General features: G+C 33.8%; 1 protein-coding gene and 1 pseudogene across 1 annotated transcript in view; both read right to left on the bottom strand.

The window, feature by feature from the left end:
- SPOCK3 (SPARC (osteonectin), cwcv and kazal like domains proteoglycan 3) overlaps positions 1–25577 on the bottom strand; it is a 267952-nt gene that overhangs the window by 164325 nt on the left and 78050 nt on the right. The gene's annotated exons all lie outside the window — the stretch shown is intronic.
- On the bottom strand, positions 20022–20134 carry LOC126008176 (uncharacterized; annotated as a pseudogene).

Here is a 25577-nt window from a genome sequence, read left to right as displayed (position 1 = left end):
TACTGATTTGGGGGCTGGAGAGATAGCATGGAGATAGAGCATTTGTCTTGCATGCAGAAGGATGGTGGTATGAATCTCGGCATCCCATGTGGTCCCCCGAGCCCGCTAGGAGCGATTTCTGAGCCTAGAGTGGCCCCTAAGCACTGCTGGGTGTAACCCCCCCCATAAAAAAAGTTAATTTTAACTCAGGAACTAGGCAAGAGAAATATTTTCAAAATTTTCATTTCCCTTTGATATTCATGATTATTTTAAAATGAAACACAATAAAATATAGTAATTGTATATTATACATATAATAATAATTGAGATATTTTAGTATAATCAGTCATAATGATTTTGAAACTCTTAAAAAGTCAAATCGAGTATAAAATTAATAATTCATATAAAATACTTTAATTTTCATAATTATAAAATCAAACACACTCTATAAAATTTTCAAAAATGACAGAATTTTTTAATTTGAGAAATGAAATATTCAACTCAGGGATTGCTCTATTAACAGTATGTTTTGTGTTTATTCATTATTTCCATGCTAACCTCAAGGCAAAGTTTTGTGCAGGTTGATATAAGGAATACCAAAATCAAATATATAAGGAGAATTATGAACCCTAACAGATGGTATGTTCAATTACCCTAAAAGTGAAAAGCCAGAATAAGGAATATAAATTCCTATGAGATATAGAAGCAAGAGAAATAACTGCAGGCAGGCAACACCTTAATAAATTCACTGAATTTACTCAGAAGAATGGATATATGTAACTATCGTCTCAGAGTATTCATTACTGCAAAGTATAAAATAATCAATCTTAAAACTGTTGACAGAGACTTCGTTACAGAAGGGCAGCTACTCACTCAATGTCAGAGATAAAAAAGAACTTCTTTGGCAGGTCAGCATCTCCACTGAATATCACAATTGCATTTGGAAATGTAAAGACCACAAGGACCTGTCCATTTAGCCAGGTCAGGTAAATCAATGCCTGTAACAGAGGGTGTCAAACTATGCTTGCATTTAGAATAAGATGAATACCAAGAACTGTAGAGAACTGTGAATATTTACATGGAAGTAATAGCAGGGAAAAAAAGAAAGAAATTGCAGAAGACAGGCAAAAGAGTGATTAGATTTTAAGAAAATTATTCATATTGGTTTCATAACAATGTAAGTCAGGGGTCTCAAACTCAATTTACCTGGGGGCCGCAGGAGGCAAAGTCAGGGTGAGGCAGGGCCACATAAGGGATTTCGCTTACCGAATATTCGCAATAAAAATCGCATTAGTAAGAAAAAAATTGCAAAAAATCGCATTAAACATTTGCATACCCCGAACGGAACTACTTGGGGTATGCGAATGTTTAATGCGATTTTTTTTCTTACTAATGCGATTTTTATTGCGATTGTTCAGTAAGCGAATAATCGTGAATACTGCGATATCTGAAGGCCGGCTGCGGGCCACAAAATGTTGTATGGAGGGCAGCAAACAGCCCGGAGCCGCGAGTTTGAGACCCCTGATGTAAGTAATGCGTAAATAAGAAAATGGTTCTAACAAATGAAGAAATGGTAAAGGGATTCACATTCTTGGACCAAAGAATGATTCATTGAATAGTTGTAGATTTAGACTGTCATATTTGTTGAATTAATCACACATGTATTCTGAAGGTATTTTTAATGAAAAAAAAAACATAAATAAAATGATAATATAACAGACAATAAAGAAATGGAAAGTCAAAATTTATAAAAGGGAAATTAAAATCAAATAAAACACAATGTAAAGTTATAATATTTGTACCCATAAAATACATTAGGTTTGGGGCTGGAGTGGTGGTGCAAGCCTTACTAAGGTGTCTGCCTTGCACGTGCTAGCCTATGATGGACCTCCATTGATCCCTCGGCGTCCCATATGGTCCCCCCAAGCCAGGAGCAATTTCTGAGTGCATAGCCAGGAGTAACCCCTGAGCATCACCGGGTATGGCTGCTCAAAAAAATACATGAATTTTATAATATATAGTATGTTTTAAATTTTTATTTTAAATATATAAACTTTTTTACGAGTCTCAATAATTGTTTAAATTAGGTGAAAACAAGTGCATCAATATCTGTATACAAAGATGGGTGGGGACATTTTACAAAGAAACATGTTCTAAATAAGGATTCTAAGATTGGGCATTCTGACAGTCTGATGAAGTATTAACTGATGAAGAAACCTTTTAGAGAATAAATTACCAAAAGTTATAAAAAATAAAACAAGTTTTTTACTTGATTGATTCAGCTAGTTTCCTGACATACTCTGTATAAACCTTGTATACACTGGTAAAGACAAGTAAATACCTGTATACACCACCCCTGGCTCACACTCAGGCTCAGTTGTGGTTAATTACAAATTGCAGTGTGAGTGTCCATATGTCAAAGAAAGAAAATGGGTCAACCTCAATGAAACGAGTTCTAATGGCCTTTGAGGCCCTGACCCTTCTGTGTTTTTTTCCAATATGGGTTGATTTTTACTCTTTAAATTTAGAGAAGAGCTTCTTTTGAATTTCGAGATTGTGATTCTCTCAGACTGTAGTTTGATTTGTACTTGCTTGCCATTATAAAAAACAAGCAGGACTATTTTGTGAGGATTTTTGACTAGTTGATAAAAGTAAACACAATGTAGAGGGCTTCATATCAATGTGGATAACCAAGTGTAATTATTTTCGTTAAGTAATGTATCATTTGGAAATTGTAGGGTTCTCTTTACTAGATAGAATTACATTCTTTGTTATCTTGACCAGCAGTAAAATTATTTTCTATCTGACTTTTATCCTTGAATCATCATTTTGGTAATGACATACTTTAAATAGATATTGTGCGACTAAGCATCAGAACACAAAGTTTCTAAGGCCTTCAAGCAGCCCCCAAATTCCAGTGTTAAAATTCATTAACTTAACCCCCTGGAGATAATATTGAATAGACAAGATTCTTACAAAACTGACACTTTAATTCTGATTTTTGATTCATTTTAAAATAACAAATTAAAATGCACCATTAAATATTCTGCACACAAACCACTGATTTCCTTTCTACACAAAGGTTTTGACTAACATCCTTGATTTTTTTCAGTGAAAAGACATGAATACAAACACAAGGATAGCAAATTCTGAAAGGATGTTTATCCCAATAATTGATTTTATTGTGTCCTGACTTTTAAAAACAGAGGGTCAGATGGGTCATCAGCATTTGATAATAGAAGTCATTCAATAAGAAACCACTTAACAATATAAATTATCTTGTTTTGAAAATTTCAAGACAGATCATCTTACCCAGGTCTTTAATTCCTTTCTGTTTCTATAACATCTGCATTCATCTTCACATAAATAGTTCATGTCTTTACTGTCTATGTCATATGTTAGACTATATATGTTTGAGAGCAAACCTGCCCCCTTGTATTTTTTATGAATAATAAATATAAAGCGGGTAATAAACTTTAAGCAAATAAATGAATTATGGGATAAACATATGCTTCTACATTGAATTTCATAAATATGTCTGTGCATAAAGATTTCCTTTCCACATTCATTATTAAATCTATTTAGACAGAAATAAAAATAAGAGTAAATAAAGAGTAATTAAAAAAAAATAAGAGTAATTAAAGCACAGCAAATGACCCTATTTCTCTGAGACTTAAAGGTATTTAGACATTATATTCTAAAATTTAACCAAATACTGGCTAGTAAATGCCACATCCTCTCTGAGACACTAAAATAACAGTGATGCAGAATGCATTCAAAATCACAGTAATTTAAAGTAATCAGAGCACAAATCTCAACTAATGTTCTCATCAGATATTTTCTTTCTATGCCATCACAAAGTATTAAGGAGGTGTAATTTTAATCACCAAATGTGCAATATCTAAATATAGATATATGTAGTATATATAACATACACAACCCTCACAATGAAACTATATCTGAAATTTATATCTTAATTTTCTATGTATTTTTTAAGTTAAGAAACATCTCTTTATTAGGGGTTAGAGTAATAGTGCAGTGGTAGGGTGGTTTGCCTTGCATACAGCTGATCCAGGACGGACCTTGGCTCGATCCCTGGGGGTTTTATATGGTCCCCTGTCAGGAGCGATTTCTGAGTGCATAGCCAGGAGTAACCCCTGAGCATCACCAGGTGTGGCCCCCCAAAAAGAAAGAAACATCTCTTTATACACAAATATATTCATGTGGAATTTCCTTCCTGTAGATCTGATGCATTATTTTTTTTGGGGGGGGGTACATCTGGTTATGCTCAAGGTTTACTCCTGACTATGAGCTCGGAAATCGCTCCTGGCTTGGGGAACCATATGGGATGCCAGGGGATCAAACTGCGGTCCGTCCTAGGTTAACGTGTACAAGGCAGGCACCCTACCGCTTGCACGGCCCTCGATTTTTTGCATTATTATTATTGCATTTTTTTTCTACAAGAGAAACATATTTTATGATTTTGTTTCATTTTTTATTTGTTTTGATAGCAACTTCACCAATAACTGAACAAAGGATTGTCTGTTTTGAGTTTTCCAAAATTATTTTTATTTTACATTCATTTGAAGGTTAATTTTATTGGCTATATCTGGTTTAATTTCTTTTTCTTTGAGCATTTTAACTTTTTTATTGTTTTTGTGCTTCACTGTTTCTAATGGCCAGCTAGTCATTTTTTATACTATTGTTCCTGTGTGAGAACAATATACCCTTCTCTTGATTAACATTCAATTTACATTTTGATCTATATATTTTACATTTCACCAATTTGGCAAATGTTTAAAATATATATATAAATTTATTTGTAATTAAAATATATTTGTTATTTGTGGGGAGCCTAGCTGATGAAACCTAGAACATAGGACACCTCAGTAATTCCTAATCTGGTCACCCACGTGACCAAAGGCGCCCATGCCTTGAGAACAAAGGAAATAGACAAATACTAAAGTAATTCAAAGCAGCCCAATATACCCAGCCAGAAAGAAAAATATAGAGCAACTTGCCTTTGTGTTAGCAAAAGGTTATTAGGATTACAGCTGATGTTCTATTTATGCTTGTTGAGTATAATTTATAGAACTCTGTTTGAATCTTATGCTTTCAAGAAAAACGTGCTCTCTACCTCTTTGCCCCTCCCTATTACCTGCCCTGCTTATGCTAATGAATGCTTGTAAATGTAATTGGTGGAAAAACCCGTAACACCCTCTGACGTATTTCAGCCCTTAAAAGCTGATCCCCCAACAATAAACTTCCCTTTTAAACAGCATGTGTAGTCTTGAGGGCTTCTCTTATTAACTTCTCAAGTTCTTCTTTACAGGTCGGTTCTGCTTGGGCAAACCCGCGAATAACTAGCAACCTTCATTTCCACACCCCCGCAGGTCGGGGGTCCCCCACGGGAGGTTGCAGTTATTCTTTCTGTCAGATAATTTATTTAAAGTGGTAGGTCACATTTTTGATCTTTAAAAGTGTCATTAAACACTAATATCAGAATTAATATTTGTTTTCTTTTTATTTTATAGCTCTATGTTAGTCAGCAGAGATATAAAATCATTATTCTGAAAAAAGAAGTTAGATTTGCAACTCAATCAGTTGAGTAAGTGCATTCCCCTGAGACAGCCCTTTTACTTTGGTGACAGTTCTTTGTTAATGCAAATATTCAATTTTATAATGCAAATTATTGGAAAGCATACTCAGGATTGAGATTAATAAGATTAATATATTGTACTACTTCATCAGAATAGTCCAATGAAATTGCAATTTCATGGCAATAAGTTGATTAGCTCTGTAGTTTGCTGATACTACCTTAATTCTTGTCAGTCCAGAGAAGTTTATCCACTATGCTTCAGAAATAAAAGTATATATTAGCAATGTAAAACAATTACTTAGTATTGCTACTACTATTAATTTTACCAAATGACCCCAGAAGAGTTTTATCAAGTATTTTCATGGATTCATAAGAAAACTACAGAAATTAAATAATCCTAACCCCAACAGATTCCACAGTTTTTTTGCCTTGTTGAATTCCAACCAATATGGTAAGGTTTCTACAAGCTCCAGTCAACTCAAAGTTCTCTATAAACTATATCTTGCTCTAACCCTATAAATTTTGCATATTCAGTCCCCATGCACACTCAATAAGTTCTGCTTCTGTGCAGTTAGCTTCCCTTTTTTCTATTAGCCTGATTTTCAAATATTAGCCCTGCCAGCAACCCAAATTTTAAGACCTGTTTCTCCTATTCTGCTGACCAATCATTTCGAGGTTCAGACATATAATTATTTGATACCCAGATAATGTTATTCCTTTCTTAAAATCAGTTCTATGGAAGAGTTAATTTAGCAGCAGCTGATTAGGGTTTGATCCCAGCATCCTGTATGGTCCCGAGAACCTGCCAGGAGTAATTCAGGAATAATGGAATAACTTCGAAGCTCTGCTGAGTGTGGCCCCCAAAGCAAAAATAAATAAAATCAGAGTTATGAAGAGCTATTATTAAATAATTAATTATAATCACCTTTTATTGTAATTATTTGTTTTCTTTGTTTTGTTTTGTTATTTTTTGTGATCACACCTTGTGGGGCTTAGGATTTACACCTGACTGCGCTCAGAAGTCACTCTAGGTTCAGGCTCCGGTGACCATATGGGATGCAGGGGTTGGCTGGTTGCAAAGCAAATGCCCTACACCTGTTGTTCAATTGCTTTGGTTTGATCTTATTGTATTCTAGTTGAGCATTCATCGATCTTTTCTTCATGAGCAATTTTCATTGTGGTCAGTTAACTGTTGCACAGATTTTTTTGACTGACTTGCATTAGTTCTTTTTTTTTTTCAAAGTCTTACATGGAATTTATTTGAGATTATATTATAAAATATTTGCTCTTTTAAACCTCTTAGGGATTAAATCAATGTCCTATTATATTCTCACATTCCTTACAAGGCTCATAAAATCTACAGAAAATGATAGTTCCCAGAAACAATATTATATAAATACAGTAAAACAATATGAAAACATATAGTGTAAAACAATATAACCTAAACCTATAAGATCTATCAAAGTCTTATATATAGTGGCATATTAAACTAAGAAAGACAAGCTGACATGGGTCATAGGCATAGACATTTGCTGGCATTTAATTTTTTTGTTTAATTTACAAAATTCGGTAGACTTTATATACATTCCATGATAATACAAAGAAGTGAGGGCAAAGATCCATAATCTTTCAAGTACACAAATATTTACAGAGTGGCTTGCCTAGATGTTTCATCAAAAGATCAATAACATGACTAATATGGCTATATATTTTGCTATGCTTCTATACAATAGTGACATTTTATTAGTGTTATGTTTATTAATAATGTTTTTTAAATATTTTTATCATTTAGAAAGAAGTTATAATTAAAAGACAGAAACATTCCACTAACAGTTATTTTGGAATTAGTAAAAATGTATGCATTTATTTAACCTGTGTTCAAATAATACATATTTCTTCTAGTTATAAATAATTAAATAATATGTAACAGTATATTATTTTTCTTAAATATATTTTAAAGCATTAAACACTTAAAAATATTTTCTGAAATGTATTTTTAATTTAATATGCTAATACACTTTGTTTCTTACTATTAAATGTTATATATATTAAAACCAAAATATGATTTGTTAAAGTGAACACCAATAAATAAGCTATTAAGTATCAGTGTAGCATATTAATAAATATACATTTGTCTGAAATATACTCTACATTAGTATCTTCTTTTTATATACTTAAATGCTAAAATCATTTTTATAACCAAATTTACATTAATCATTGTACAATTATTAATGGTTGATTACCAGTAGTAAAAATTCAAAATAATAAGTATCATTATGCTTTAATTAGAAAACACAATCAAGGCACAAACATAGTTCAGTTTCTCTGTGTGAGAAAATAAATTATTTCCCCCATCTTCGGAGATGCAAGTAATCATAGTAAGGAGATAGACACACAATCTTTGTGCTGATCCAAGTTACATAATATTACCATCATAAGGATGGAGCAATGCTCATTAGTCCATTGCAAACCACTACCATAAATTCATCCTCTATGGTACAACACTTCCTGTACATAGAACCATTGATAATACAACAAGCTGGAAATCCTTCTAAAGTAGCAGATTGATGGCACAAATTACTCAGCAAAAGAGAAAGCCTTCAGCAGCTTCAGAAGTGCTTGCTACATAAGAATGATTAAGTGTTTCTGTGCGAAATCACAAATCACAATAATGAATCAGATGAAAATTTCCAATAAGAAACTTAAATGCACCAGCTGGCCTTCATCACACAGCAGTGTTACAATGTAAAATGATGACATTCTAAATAGCAGTGTTGGCAACTTCAGAATATTCTCTCCTTAGTTAGCTCCCTGTTATGACAAGCACATCACAAAGAAAAACTGACAAATCAAAAGAACATCAACTGCTTTTTAACACTTTGGGAGAGAAAAACATAAACAGGAATGATGATTTCCCACACTGATAGCTTTTAAACAAATAGTTTTTAAAATAAAAATCTCAGCAATCTTATGTCAAAAAGCCTCAACACTGTTAGGAAGAGTTTATTTTTAATACATAGGCTGCTATTTTTCAATTCTGGGGGTAGTGAAAAGAGTCTAGTGGTGAGGCACTTGCTTTGCAGGCTGCAATCTTAGTTCTATCCCTGACATCATGTATACTTCCATGAGTGTTTTCAGGATTAACCTTTGAGCAAAGAGCCTGAAGTAGCCCCTGAACACTGCTGTGTGTAGCCAGAAAATTCCCTCAAATAAAATATTTTTTAGCAGTGTTGTTCAACAGTGGGACCAAAGTCACTACTATAATATTCATTCTTAAATACATAACAATAGATTGGTTTTAATAATGTCAGGGAATGTCACCGTCAAAGTAGGTGGAAGAGAAAGGAGTTTATTCTAATCCTGGGAATTCTTGGCCAAGAGTAAAGTATCCAACCCGTTTTTATGCATTCCAAATATCAAGCAAACAAGCACATTCAGACACAAATTAAGTAACAAAGCTGGTGTGACCTTAAAGAATACAACACTCTTACACAAACTAAATTGCTGTTGAAGGAGAAATGGTTGGCCTTAAGGAACAAAAGGTATTCAGTACTCATTTATTTAGCTGCAGATGCTATGATCAATTGATTTGGGCACCTCCTTGTACAGAAATCCTAGTCAGCTGTTTTACACTACCCAGTATTTCATCATTTTCCCTTGTAACACAGTAAGAGAGTTGGAGAGATAGTACAATAGTTAGGCGGTTGCCTTGCAAACAGCTGACCCACGTTCAATTCCTGGTAATACTAAAGCCCTCCAGGGTAATGCCTGACATGGAAACAGGAAGAAATCCTGATAAAATATACATAGTAAATAAGTATACACCAATTTAAAAAAAAACTTATTACATTTTATGTAAATCATTCTGAAAATAATTTTGTAAATCAGTAAATGGCTTGAAATGATACAGTGGGATGTAAAGTCAGAACTCCAAATGAATGATTTAATTTAATTTTTCATTTTAAATCTTGCCCACACAAAAGACAATTCAAGGATGGCTGGGAGGGAGCGATACAGCAGATAAAAAGAAGCCCCCCTATGCCCAGATTGATAGCAGGACAGCAGAGCTCTCACCCAGGGCTATGCTGTAACCAGATATTTAGTAAATTTAGACATTTTTTTTAACATTAGACCAGGTATCAAGGGACAAAATTAGTGACACTGTACATGGGTCAAAGCAGAAGCTGGAGCACACAGGAGAGGGACCTATCTGAATTGTACAATAGACCTACATTTTTTACACATTTAAGTTTTATATCAACTCTCATACAATTCTCAAGAACTCATCAACTTAGTAATAATGTCACTTTTGCTCTAACTAATTTTGGTATTTGAGTTGGGGTGTCCATTGTGGACTTGTACATAAGACCTTAGAAACAGATGTATCAGACACAGTGAGTCAGGAAAATAGACAGCAGAACAGGCATGCTCAGGGCATACAGATACCACTCTCACTACTCTCTTTGAACTTAGAAGTGGATATGTAGAGATGGGGCATTTGATATTTATCAATTAAAGCAGGTCTGGGTTTCCAAATCTGAAAAGGAGATGGGATCTCAGATTCAAGTTTGTATAACTGAAACCCAACTACAAAAATGTTTCTAATCATGGTGCTTAAATAAAAATATTATTAAAAAAAGTTTGTATGGGTCAATTCTTCCTCTAAAGCCATAGCACTTGATGCTGGTTCTATCTTCACCAGTTTTTTTCTTATTAATCAAATGAATGGCAAAGATTGAACATAATAAATACAGCAAAAAGGAGATGCCCAAATAGATGGAAAATTGAAGCCTATCTTACTCTGCCATTGCATTTCAGGCCCATTCTCTCTCTACAATTGGGATTTGCTCAGCCAAGTCAAACTTGCTATTCTTCATTGAAAAAGCTCCTTAAATAGCCCAACATTAGTTTAGAAGGATCACTGAAAAGTTTTCTCTTTGACATTAGTTGTTAATTTCCTGCTTAAGTTTTGTGGTTTTGTTAAGTTCCAGGAGTGGTGAAGAAATTTATATGATTCAGGATATAAAAACAGGCATAGTTTAAAAAGACCAGGTATAGTTAAGCTATTGGGCTGGGGTGATAAAGGTTCAGAAAGGTTTATGTATGGTGACAGCAATAGACCTCACTCACAAGAAGATAGAGGAATTGGGAAGTGAAGTTTTAAAGATATTTACTTTTATTTCTCCCTCATAGAAAGACTGGCTACTTTGGTATCTACCTTTTCAAAAGGACAGGTAGAGTCTGCTTTCATTAACCAAAGACATTACTGTAGGTCTCAGTCTTTAGAGAAAAGGTGGTTTATGTGGGTACTGCAATTTTCATGAATGTATCTAAATTTATCTCTATGTTAACTAAAGAAGCAATATAGTAACTTCAGGCTGTGTTGTTGCAAAGACAAGAATGAAAGCTGTCTTCATATGTACAAAGGACAAATTTTTATATGGATCTCAACTAAGAAGATTAACTGAAGTATTTCCTTTTAAGAAGAATTGGTAATTTGCTTCTTATCCAGAAATTTAGGATCTATGTTTGGATTATAAAGTACTGGCTTGGGGCCTGCGAGGTGGCGCTAGAGGAAAGGTACCTGCTTTGCAAGCGCTAGCCAAGGAAGGACCTGTTTCGATCCCCCTGGAGTTCCATATGGTTCCCCCAAGCCAGGGGCAATTTCTGAGCGTTTAGCCAGGAGTAGCCCCTGAGCATCAAATGGGTGTGGCCCAAAAACCAAAACAAAACAAAACAAAAATACTGGCTTTTGGCTTTGCTCTGAGAAAAGGTTAAGGTTGCTTCCTCATCCTTGGTTAATTTCTAGTCATGACTGAGGGGTGGGAAATTAGCTTCAGCTTCTCCTTATTTCTAGTATCTAATGGCCTGGATGCAGGCAGGGAGCTGGACTTGACTACTAGTTTGAAAAATCATTAATCATAAATCATGTAACATACTTCAGGTAGTTTAAAAAAACATGTAAATTTATAATCATGATATTTAAGCATAAACTCATATAACATATTCAGGTAGTTTGAAAAAACATGAAAATTAATTTATATTACAATAATATTATTCAGTTTTGGTTTATAAACATTTGCAAATGAAGCTATCACAGGCTATAAAATCCAGTAACAAACCACAATGAGTTCATATTTCTGCTTTTCTTTACAATAATAGCCTCAAAAAAGTTTATATTAAAACCCCTCTCTAATCTTGCTTCCTGGAGCCTGATCCACACATCAAAACTACTTAGGGCTTACCAATAACTTTCCCATTACAGAAACCCAAATGGTAAAAGGAAACTTTTCAGTCCTCAATAGACCTCTCAGCATCACTGGATACAATTAAGCCCTATTCATTGGAACACTTAGGCTCTTGGATTCCATTATACCATGGTTCCTGGTTTTCATTTTGCTCTAATGGGCACTTCTTCTCAGAATCTGGTATTTTGTTATCTTACTTTGTCCCAATCCATTAACTTTGGATTTCCCCATTGCTCTATACTTGGAACTTTTATCTATACACACTATATTGCTATTTTTATCCAGTTCCATCACTAAAGGTATAATTTATCCTGGACTTGGAGAACTCCATCTATCCTTTAGCTACACTGGCTAAAGTTTTAACATTGTGTTTGTCTTAATATTTTCATGTTTTAACACTTACCATGTTTAAAAATGAATATTCACTGAAAAATTCACATTTTGAATGTTATTAAAATTATTTTATTGTGTTGTATTATTTTTTTATCCAATTGATTTTGGAGTATATGGTGCCTAGAATCAAACCCAGGACCCTATACATGAGGGGCTATGTGAACTACCAATTAGAAGAAATTAATAAAGGACAATATTCTTAATAGAGGTAAATTAGAAGCAAAATAAAGAAAATTCAAACCAATGTTATCATGTAAAAATCTCATTTCATGTTCATAATAAAATAAGGTGTCAAAATTATTTATCTACATTTTGAATGTACACAAATATGTATAATTTTATTATTTTTGACATTTTATTTAAATAGTATATATCTTCTAAAAATGTATTTTCTACCCAAAATTTGTTTTTAATTTAAGTAAAGCTATACATTTAAAGATGTGTACAAATAAGGAACTGGCTTATTTAAAAAAATTAAATTGTTTGCCTAATATTTAAATTAAATTTATTATAGCAATTACATGCAATATTACAAAGAATAGAGAGCAAGAGATAATTATAAAAGATCATAAGTATAGCATTCTCTGATACTATTATAATTGTTATTTGTCAACATCTATATAATGAATATATAGAATTATTATTTTATTTACTTATTTTTGCTTGATATTTTTGATTAAGTTTGGTGTTCAGGAGTTTCTCCTGATTCTGAACTGAGAAATTAGTCCTTTTTGTTCTAGGGGGACCTTATGGAATGCTGAGGCTTGAGTCCAGGTTGGCCATATGCAAGGCAAAATATTCTACCAACTAAAATATCTCCAAACCCTCTAATTTATTTTTATATTTTACAAAGTTTATGTGAATAGACCGACTCTGCATCTTACATTTTCAGAATACCTAGTTTCAAGGATATTTGAAGGTTTTTCTGGATCAGATAAGCCTGAATGAACATTCTAGAGCAAGGCATTTAAACTTAATGCCTCTTAGGTGATTGTTCCATTGATAATGAAGCCAAAATCTGATAGTCTAACCTTTCCACTGGAAATCTTCCATTCGTTGGGAAGACTGCCAAAGCTTTGCTCTTTTAAGAAGAAGGATGTAAAAACAGATTTGAATCAGTATAGCATTACATCAATTTTCTCTTTGGCAAAATTGCAAATGCATATATACAGAGATTGTAGATTACTATTAGCAAAAAAAGCTTTTGACTCAAGTCTAGCCATGATACAAAGTTACTGCTACCAATCAACTTAAAAGTCTCCATTGACTCTTTTAAAACAAAGGATGATCCTTCCATTATAGAGGAAGTAGATATTGATCTTGGGTTTCTGTTTTAGAGTATCATCAAGTCTATTATAAGAATGTTTTCACTAATGGTAGACCCGAAGCCACATTAGTAATATAAGGAAGGTCAATTTCTTGAGTTAAGACAGTGACCCCTTAAACTCCCAAATTCTTCATTCTTTTTCAAATTCTGTTTTGAAAATGTTAACTGGAATAATCTCAACAACATGATCCTGCCTGAGAAATCAATGGGAAAGGGTAAACAGAAGTTCAGTCCAAATGAAGAAACAGTGAAAGTTATCGTCCTGTTAAATACGAAGGTGATCAACAGAAATAGGAAAAGATTTAGTACTGAGTATGGCACATGAGCTCAGGTATTAAAAGAAAGCTAAAGTCAGAGCTAGATATACATACATCCATATTCCGTTTCTAGTTATAGGATATCTCATAATTTCCCTAAAATCTGGAGGTAAAAAGGGGCAATAGCATTTTCTGTATAGCCACCAGGTAAATTAATTCAAAGTAATGAAATTATACTCTATAATCATTGCATTATATACTCACATTTCAAACAATATTTAACACACTTAAGTGACTGCAAAAAAAAAAAACATAGAACATTCAGGGGTTGGAGAGAGAGAAGAGCAAGGTGGAGTGTGCCTTGTCCATGCCTGATCTGGGTTTGATTCATAAATCCTTCACATTGTCCACAATCAGGAAGATTCCTGAGCATAAGCCAGGAGTAAAACCTGAACACAGTCAGTGTGGCCCCCACCAAAAACAAACAAATAAAAAAGTAGAAAATTCTATTTATGGAGAATGATTTAAAATTACTGTCACACATAGTGACAGCAAGATAAACAAAAAAAAAGTGAAATCAATCAAATTATATTTTATATGAACTTAGGAAAGAGATCTGAGTAGAATAGGGAAGAGTTGGGCTATTTTCACTTTAGTGTAATTTGAATTTATAAATATGTGAATATTTACTCAAAAAATCCCAATAATCATAATAGCATTTTAATGTCTAAAATACTGTATACTAAGAGTTATTATGATCATAAACTATTACTTTTGAAAATAAGTATAGGGGGTCATAGTGAAATGTTAGGCCAATTAAAATGATGACATTCACATACATCTGTGATACATTTTTCCAAAAGAGTACAGATTAATCAGAGAAGTGAGCCTCTTTTTAATAAAAAATAATCTTCATACAGTCACATATAGAAGATTAATTTACTCTCCCTAATTAAAACAGTCTGCTTTTCTTTCCTTTATACAACAGTTTTACGCTTTATTAAGCTTTCCATCAGTACCAGGCAATTTTGATAATAAATCTAACTGGGAGAGGCATATCTGATAATGGTAAGTGTTTATTTTTGTCTCTGTATGCAATAATAACCCTAGTCATGCTTAGCCCTCCATTTGTGGCACCTGGGATTAAATCAGCGTGAACTTTAAAGGCAGCTCCTTCCCACTTGTATTATTTCTTTAGCTTCTCATAATAAATTTAGTCCTAAAATAAAACAAAACAATACAGAAAGTACTTGGTCTTTCATGAGACTTTTCTTTATTTTTCTTCAGTATGTTCTTATCAGAACAAAGCTTTGATTTACCTTGATCCCACTTTTTCCCTGATTTAGATTCTAAACTCAGATTAAAATTTCAATAATCATTTTCTTGTACTTATTTGTAGAATAGCTTATGGCCATCAACTTCCTTCATTTTAAAATGTCTCTCTTGCATTCTGTCTCAAGATGAACTGCTGGTGTTACCCTCATAGTAATAATTGCTGACTCTTGACCTGCATATAAAATTCTTCTTGGTGCTTATTTCTCTGGTTAAGTTCCCAAAGATCTATGGTCTTCACTCTATCTTCACTTGTAAGTTCCTTCATCCATTCCCATAAATTTGAATAACATACATTTGTAAAAATATATCTCTGTCTTAAATTTACCTGATTTAGTAACCTAACATTTCTTGGGATCATGCCAGTGACCCTTTAAACTCAAAGGGATTATAGCTGAAATCTAGATTACTGTTACTTCTCTCTTCCACACTTGAATACTATAAGGAGTTCAGAGTTAGTTACTGACATTAAGTAGAAAACAATGTTGTTACCTCTTTCATCTATGTGCAACTGATTACTGAGCACTAGCTTTTCTATCTTTGAAATATATCACAAAATTATCTACTCCACTGCATCCATGAATAACTCCTGTGTTAATCCATGCCACATTCTAGTTTCACTGCCCTTTCCTAAATTCCTCAAACATATCATTTTTCCTTTAGGGCTTTGCATATAATTTTTCTCCTACCTCAAAAGCCCTTCTTCCAAAGGTACTCTAATTCATTGCTGGTAGGAATGTTGGTGGGACTATCTAAGGGACTCTCACTCAACTGCTATGGGAATGCTGGTGGGACTGGTCCAGCCACTTTAGTAAAGAAGATGACCATTACTCAGGAAACTAGAAATTGCACACCAATATGACCAGTATTGTTTTTGAGCCCCAAAACAAAATGTAGAAAAGCCCTCTGCACTCCTATGTTTATTTCAACACTGTTCACAATCGCCAGAATTGGAAACAATCCAAAGCCCCAAGAACTGATGAGTGGCTAAAGAAACTGTGGTCCATCTACACAATGGAATAATATGCAGATATTTTTGAAAAAATAAAGTCATAAAATTTACTTATACATGGCTGGACTTGGAGACTATTGTGCTGAAGTAAATGTACTGGAGGAAAGAAGACATAGAAGAAGTGCACTCATTTGTGATATATATTAAAAAATAAGATTGTATGATAATACCATTCAGAGACAATAGAGACAAAGGCCAGGAGGACTAGTCCTTGCTAGGAAGCTGCCACACATGGTGGCAGTAAAGGGCAGAGAAGAGACGACTATGACAATAATATTAAGAAATGATCACTCTCAATCAAAACTGGGTATTCAAAGAAATAAAATGGTTTTCTTGATACTCCTTCAGTAATAATATTACAAATCATGGTGTTTGAGAGAAGGAAGGAAGGAAGAAAGGAAGGAAGGAGGGAAGGAAGGAAGGAAGGAAGGAGGGAAGGAGTGAGGGAGGGAGGAAGGAAGGAGGGAGGGAAGAAGGGAGGGAGGGAGGAAGGAAGGAGGGAGGAAGGAAGGATGGAGGAAGGTAGGAAGGAGGAAGGAAGGAGGGAAAGAATGAAGGAGTAAGGGAGGAAGGAAGGAAGGAAGGAAGGAAGGAAGGAAGGAAGGAAGGAAGGAAGGAAGGAAGGAAGGAAGGAAGGAAGGAAGGAAAGAAGGAAGGAAGGAAGGAAGGAAGGAAGGAAGGAAGGAAAGAGGAAAGAAGGAAGGAAGGGAGGGAGGGAGGAAGGAAGGGAGGGAGGGAGGAAGGAAGGAAGGGGGGAAAGAAAAGAGAGAAAGAAGGAAGAGAAAGAAAGAAGAGAACGAAAAAGAACAAAATAAGAAAGAAAAAGAAGAAAGAAAATAGAGAAAGAGGAGAGAGGAAAACCACTTCTTTCCATATTTTGCCTGATGATAGTCTTCCATGTCAAATGTTCAGGTTAGACACATTTCTTTCAAATAAATGTCATACCAAATCCATCTCGATTATAGTAGTTATATTGTATTTTATATAAAATTCATAAATTTAGCTCCAAATTGAGCAATATGATTCATTTTTAATAAGACTGCCTAGAACTATTAGAAAATAATTATTAGTAATAATTATTACTCAATAAACAAATACATGTATGCATACATACAAACATATATACAAATTTATATATAGTAGTATATTATTTGATCTTTCTACAGTAGAATTTGCTTGTATAATTCCAATGAAAACTGACAGGAACAGAAGATACTTAATGCTCCTAACACAAAGCTTGTGATAATATAAGGCATTTCTGAGACATGTATTTCATACCACTTATTAGAAAAATAAAATACATTAATTTTTCTTAATATACATCTAAAAGTAGTTGTGAACCACACAAGGTACAAACTCAGATCAAACATGTCTAATGCATTCTAGGCACTGTTCAAAAATAAGTTACCCAATAGATCTGCCATCTTACTAATCCAATTTATGAATTCATCAGATATCAGTATTGAATTTGTGAGTACAATATAATGTGATCAATGTATTGTAAGTTATTGAGAACTTTTTTTGCTGATACACTGAGTAAAATTGGTTTGTTGTTGTAAAGATGAATAATATGGATGCTATGGAGTTAGCTTTAGCTAAGTATGAAAGATATATTTATAATTATCACTTTAGCAAAAACACTTTAAATAGGGATAATGTAAAGGAATATATTATCAAAATGCACAATTTAACTAGATATGATATCAAACTAGACCCAATTTATAATTTTACATTGTGTCTCTTAATAGCCACTTGGAAAATTGTAGGATTAACTATACATTATAAATGGATATAACAATATTTAAATCAATAAGATTTATTTAATTAATAAGATTTTATTAATATAAATTTAATTAATGTGTTCTCTAATACTTTTCCATAACTAGAATTATTTAACTTTTGTCTTTGGCAATCAAGTTATTATTTCATGATATAAATATATTTCTTTTGTAACTACAGCAAAATGAAAACTATTTGGGTTAGAAGAAACTATTCATCACTGAGTTCTGTAGAATACAATCAACAGTTTTGTCTATGTAAAACAGGCAGTGTTGCTTCCACAAAAAATGGAGAATAATATTATTTTTGGATATATTATTATTGCTTAAAATTATTATCTTTGTATCATTACTGATCCTGAGAAAGAAACTGATTTAAAACTTGGTTTATTTTCTCACTGGGTATGTTTGGATTATAAGGCACAAAGAACCCAAGAAATCCTTCAAAATTACAATTCCACATCAAAGCCAGAAGCAACATTTTTCAAAATGCTGGTAAAGTTTAGCAACATTAGCAAAATATAAAGTATATTTGGTATTTCCTATTAAGTGATGAAGAGTCAAATCCTGACCCTTCCTTTGAACAGAGATATTACTGTAGACACTTGTAGCTTCCTTGAAACATTCATTGTGCAGAAAGGGAAGGGAATTTTTTCATTGTATAGCACACCTCCATTTAAAGCAAAAACTTTACAGATAGAGAAGTCCAATTTAAACTATCAATTCTTTTCTTAGAAGTCATTCAGGATTGCATCAATGAAAAAGCACCTAAAATAATCACAACACTTAGAAACTGTTGTATAAAACCATGTGAGTCCAGTGTTATATGGAATTATAAACCAGTCCAATAACAGTGCACCATATTTTGCAACACTCAGTTTGACACTAGAGTTATAAATTCTGATAAAAGAATTTGTAAAGAAAGGGTAAGCAATATTATGTTCACACTAAAAATAAAAACATAAATACCAATTCTTGGCCATGAGATATAAACACAAAGATATTAAATAAGTAAAGACCTCTTATTTCTCATTGAAAATCTTTAATCCATAAATATATCAAAAATTCTAGGGGCCAGATTGGTGGTGCAAGCAGTAAGGCATCTGCCTTTCTCATGCTAGCCTAGGATGGACAGCGGTTTGATTCCCTGGTGTCCCATTTGGTCCCCCAAGCAGGAGTGATTTCTGAGCACAAAGCCAGGAGTAACCCTGAGCTTTACCAGGTGTGGCCCCCCCAAAACAAGAAAAACCTCTAGTTTATTATATTAATGCTAAATACACAAAATCTTTAACTGACATTATCTTTCTTTCCCCAGGCTTTAAAACTTGAATGTTTATTTTCTTTTTTCTCTATAATAGCAAATCAACATATATAGAATTTTGAATCTCAATATGAAGTAATTTAAATTTGAAATAAATTCTTCTAAATATTTTAATGCTACTTAAAAATAATGCTAAGTGATACCATTTTTATTTCTTCACATTTCTAAAATATATAAAGAAGTATTAACTTTAATAAATTAATTTTAGAAATTAGAAATTTGCTGCCTCAGGAATAAGCCCTAAGTAAGCACTGCTAGGTATGGCCCAACCCCCTCCTAACATAAAATTATTAATTAAGAATAATTTAAATATACTTTATGTAGGTGTTTATTAGTTTCAAATGAATATTGTTAATCATTTCAGGTATTGTTCAAAAGGATTATGGTATTGTAAACAGAAAAGTTACGTTTCTTCTTTCCCTATCATTATTTTTTATTTTATTTCCCTGTGTCCTTGAATTAGCAAGCATTTATATGATGTGAAAAAGAATAGACTATGCTCAGGGAATTGTATGCATTTTCAGAAATTGAACCCAGATTGTATGCATGCAAAGAACATATCTTACATATCTATACTATTTCTGTAGCCTTGTACCTACCTTTATAAAGCAAGCTTGTAATATTTTTGTTAATCATTAGCATGATAGAACCAATCAATTTGGCACTCTATCAAATAAAGGAATCTTCTCCCCCAATTTCTAATTTACTATAATAATTTGTAGTAAAGAAGGGCTGTTGGATTTGTTATATGCTTATGCACCTACTGATATTATCAGATAATTAAAACAAAGCTACTTTAAGACACAACAGTTGAAAATTCTAAGTGACACTTTTAAACGATAAGAACAGATACTACACTTGATCTTAGCCAGAAGGCCTAGAAGCAATCAAAATGACACTTTTAAAATAATCATTTTATTGGCAACTATTTAATAAAATAGGAAGTGGAATATATCATTTGATTAAAAAAGCTTCAGAAGGAAATTGGCAGTATCGACAGGGGATTTAACTTTATTTTTCTATTAATGCAACAACTCAACTGTTCAAAGTTATGAAAAAAATTATACATGTATATATAAATAGAGATCTATGCCAAGAACGATGTAGAAGCAGTATAAAGAAAAACCCTAGAACTACATGGATGTCTATGGATGAGTATTGATACAGAACATTGTAATCATAAATATTACTGCTTTTTAAGGGACATTTATAGGAATATTAAATAACATATAATCTTAAATAAAAATAAGCTATATCAGCAAATAGCAAACATAATTTTCCTTAAGAGGTAATTTCCTTAAGAGATAATGTTTATATGAATTTGTATGTACAGAAGGCTTCTAAAAGTGTGAGAGTAGAACCAAGTGACAGATAGGAACACATATGCCTTCATTTTTATCAGTCAAAGAACTTTTTCTTTTATGTGTATACTATTTTCATAAGATTAAACACAATTATAAGGGGCCAGAGTAATAAAACATGTAGGGTCATTGCCTTGTATGCAGCCAACCCAATTTTGATTCCCTTATAGTCCATATAGTTTGATCCCCATATATAGTCATCCAAGCCCAGCCAGAAATATTCCTGAGTTCATAGCCAGAAGAAACTCATGAGCACAGCTAGATGTGGCCCCCCTAAAAAAAAACATAACAAATTATATACCTAAAATAGTCAGTATTTTACACCTTTATTACACTTAGACATTAAATAATCATACATTCTCTAAATTTTTATCATAACTTAATTGTTTGATATTTATAAATCACCAATCATTTATTTCAGTATATGTTATCAATATCATTATCTACAAGACAATGTTATAGACGAAAGGAAGAGGCATCTCCTAATGTGAAACACATACAGTTAGCCTCTCTCATTCTAAAATACAGAAATCTAAGCAATGGAATTAAACTGTGAGTCAGAATTTTAATTTTGTTTATTCTTAGTTTTATGTTTTTCTTATAGTCATGTCACATATTTACAATGGTTCTAACACTTATGGGTTGTATGTACAAATTCTTTACAATTTAAAGAAACTGGTTTAACACATATGAAAGTCATTCTAGTAAACCTCCTAAAAAGTTATCTTCTTCTTGAGTTATCAAAATTTTTCCTCTTTTCAGATATCTCCACTTTTATCTATTTTAGAAATACATAACATCAATCAATACTTGGATCTCTTTATTATACTTTATTTTATAATCTGTGCTATTCTCTGTGAAATAAACCTTCATGGAAGAATTAGATGGTGGAGAGAGGGACTTAATGTCAATGAATGCCTAGTGTTCATTGTTGAACTTATGTCACCAACAGCATTTCATTGATTTTTCAGACCAAAGTGGCTCACAACTTTCCTTTCTCTACTGGCTCGTCATCATCATGCAAATCCTTTGCTCACAACTAGGTATTAGGAGAGATTTAGGAGTATTCACAGATGTATACTAATTAAAATGATGTCTACTTCATAGTGGATACATGGGAATATCAGCTGGAAAATATGTCTGCTCTAATCAGAATTTCCTTCCTCTGAATATAAAATCCTTTCTTGCCAAGCAGAAGCCGCCTCTGGGTAGCAAAGCTCGGTGGGGAAATAAAACTATCTGAAAAAAAAATGAGTAGATGGAATATCTTTCAGGCACCTTGAATATTTTGCTACAAAGCATTTTTTCCAGGCTCAGGGGCATATGTATTGGTAAGGTATATACACTAGAAAATCATTAGTGACAACAAATGTTTTCATATAATAGTATCCTATGAACCTTCAGAAAAGACAAGATGTCAATTGTTTTTTTCCTTTGAGTAGTGCCTCTAACAGTTTTTCCCAACACAAACATACTATATTGTTTTCCTTCTTTCCATTTTCAATTGACAAAATCATTTAATTCCTTATACTTGAAGTATATTAAATTCCATCTCCTATAATTATGAAAATTCTTTGATTTTCTCAAATATGTCAATTGTAACTTAACCTTTAGCAATTGAATGCATAAACAAATGGCTATAATACAGGTAGAAAAAAAAGTGTTTCAAATGTGCTATGTACAAAGGATAAAAGATAATTTAATGCTGCCTTGGACTGAGAGATGTGTGGGAGAAAGCTGAATAGAGATTTCTCAATAATTAATGTTTATTGAGTGCTTACATTGGGAGAAGTACTTTACACAAATGATGTTTTTAATTCTAACAAAACAGGGAAATAGATAGTATAATTATCATCCCTATTTTATAAACAAGAAAACTGAGTCTTGGGAGTTTAGTGAGCTTAAAGTCAGTCTGCTACCAAGAGGTAGAAATAGACTTCAAAGTCCGTTGTTTCAAATTACACAGCTTTCATTATTATGTTAAAGGCCTCTTTAAAACTAGAGTATTTTTAAGAAGAATAAAATAAATGGGCTGGTCATTTGACCAGGGGAAATAACCTCAGACATAACAAAATTCTATTATAAAATAAACAGTGTTTAAGGAAAAATAAGAATAACTAGCATATACTATATACACTATGGGTCAGGATTTTTCCATTTGATTTTCTATATGAATTCAGTCACCATTTTAAAAACTGTATCATCAGACTGTTACTTTATCATTCCTATTTTTCCTAGGAACACACCTGAAGTTTAAGCAAAGTGTTCAAGATAACAGCCAAAATATCTGACAATGGAAGCACTAGGTTTAGATCTGGCCTCTGTTCTGCTAAGCCACACTTGATAATGAGCTCTCTGCAACCCTATGTTTTAACTAAAAACATTTCTTTTTTTAATAATGTATATTTTAATCATAGTGCTCTACATATCATTGACAATAATATTTTAGGTACATATTAACATAAAATCATGGAAATTCCCATCACCTAATTGTCCTCCCTCCACCTCCATTCCCGTATCCTCCCATATCCTCCACCTCCACCTCCCATATCCTCCTCCCTCACCCCCGGGGCTGCCAGAATAAGTGATCCCCTCTGTGCCTAGCTGACTGCTTCGTGGTTCTACACCAGTTTGGTCTTGGTACCACCCTTATTTCCTGCTCTAGTTGGGAGGTGGGACTAGATAGTTCAAGTTATGTGGTTTTGTTTGAAGAAGAGAAAAGTAATAAACTGGGGGAAAAAATCAAATACCCGGAAAAGGGACGGAGTCCTTCTGGAAGCTCTCATCCTAGTTTTGAGAGACGAAAGGGAAAAAGGAGGTGGAACACCACAAAAGTACAAAAAAAAAGTGTCAAATAAAACATCCAATGAACACTCCAACAATAAAGATAAGCACCACATAAAGGTCTTGGTCTTGAGATAAAAAAACATGGCAGAGCACATAAAGGGAGAAAAGAAAAGAAGAAAATAAAACTAAATATGAACGGAGATAACAACTGCAATAACCACACTGAAACAAATAAATTGGCAAAAATTAGATTAAAAAAATGGTGCTTTTTGCCTTTATTTTTCCTTTTTCTTCCCTCCTTCAGAGGCACAGTAAATATTGGGGTCATTTGAAAAGGAAACCCCTTGGCGTAAGAAAAACAGGGTTTCTCCATCCTTGAAGTATATTGTCATGGGATTAACTCTAGACTCCGTACAGGTTCATTTACTCTCCCCTTGATGCTTTTGTGGTGTATGGAAGACTTCTGCTCCGTCCTGTGTAATAAAATCAGACCTCTGTATCTAGAGATCTGGGTATTGGAACTTATGATGAAGTCTTTCTTTGTGGTTCTAGAAGTTCTGTTCCCTCCGTGTCATGTTAATTGGTTTTCTGTGGTTGGTGTTCTTGATCTTTGCGTTGATCCTAGGAACGGGCTTGTGATAGCGTCTTTCCTTATGTTTCCAGAAGACCCATTCCGTTGCAATCGTCTCAGACAGACTTCTGGAACTAGAGATTATGGTTGTTGTGCATATCGTAGCTCAAACCCTATACTAGGGCTTTTTTATTGGTCCCAGGATACATACAGTCCGGTCATGGTTCTAGCAGCCAGCCATCTGTAAATCGCGATCCTGGCATTTGGACAGACCAAAGGGTGACAAGTCTTCTGATTTTGTCTTATTGTTAGCTGGTGAGATAGGATAACCTGCTCTTAGGACAAGTTGTTTCCAGTTTCCTCATTGTCAGGATATCATATTAGAGCTGGCACTTGTAGATGCCTCGCAGTATTAAGGATGCCCCAGATGGGATTTGTTTCCTGTGGCTGTAGTGAAGAGCTGTGTCATTTCTATGTCTGGGATCCAGTGTAAAAGGCTGGACGGTTGGTGTCTAATCATTTGGGGTCTATGTTGGGTCCACGTGACATATTTTCAAGGTGGGAGATGCTCCTGTATTGTAAAGAAGTATGAGTTCTTTTTTTTTTGGGGGGGGCACACCCTGCAGTGCTCAGGGGTGACTCCTGGATATGTGCTCAGAAGTTGCTCCTGGCTTGGGGGACGACCATATGGGATGCCGGGGGATCGAACCGCGGTCTGTCCAAGGCTAGCGCAGGCAAGGCAGGCACCTTACCTCTAGCGCCACCGCCCAGCCCCAAAGTATGAGTTCTTATCTCTAGCAGGTAAGAGCTCATTTTTGTACGTAAGATTTCCCCCTTTTTTAGTGTGCCTTTGCAGGGAAAAATGGTGCTACATTATATTGCTGGTGCATTTGAGGGTGGAAAGAGAAGAAAACAGAAATAGGTCACACACCCAAAAAAGATAAAAATAGAAATAAAAATATATGTGCTCACACACATAAATATATATAAAGAAAAAAGATTTAAAAAATGAAATAAAAAAGTGATTAAAGGGATAGAGTGATGCAAGAGACTACCTTACATTTGGGGAAAAGCAGGTAAAGAGGTGGTGTAATACAGGTCTTATACTTATGATAGAAGTATAAGTTTCCCCATTGTCTTTTGAGATTTTTTTGTGCTGTGTGGGTTCCTGGGCACCTTTCATCACACAAATTGACCCTCTTGAGAATGGCAAAAGATTTGCTGCAGGGAGGTCTTAGGAAGGGTTCTTGCACTGGGGATAATTTTATGGCTAAATCTGGTTTCAAGTAACAGTCCACGTTAGGAAAAGTTGGTAAGAAGGACCACACAGCAGAGGAGTTGGTTGTCTTTTCATGCAGGGAATGAGGTGTGAGTTTGACTGGTTGTCTCTACGCTTGGGTACTGGGTACTGGTTCATTGGGGTAGGAGGTCAGCCTTGATGCCTAATGGGTTAAGAACTGAGGGTCAAGAGTTTTAATGAGGTGGGGAATCTGCGTGGGATTGAGGGGTGAATGGATAATCCGATTTCCAAAGGGGGGAAAGGGGAAAGTATATGGAAGGGGCAGGAGAGAAGGAAAGAGAAAATACATTAAAAAGAAAAGAAATTTAAAAA

The sequence above is a fragment of the Suncus etruscus genome, chromosome 4 (genome assembly GCF_024139225.1).
Source record: "Suncus etruscus isolate mSunEtr1 chromosome 4, mSunEtr1.pri.cur, whole genome shotgun sequence".
Lineage (NCBI taxonomy): Eukaryota > Metazoa > Chordata > Mammalia > Eulipotyphla > Soricidae > Suncus > Suncus etruscus.
Note: the sequence above shows the minus strand (reverse complement) of the source record. Positions and strands in the feature narration are given on the sequence as shown.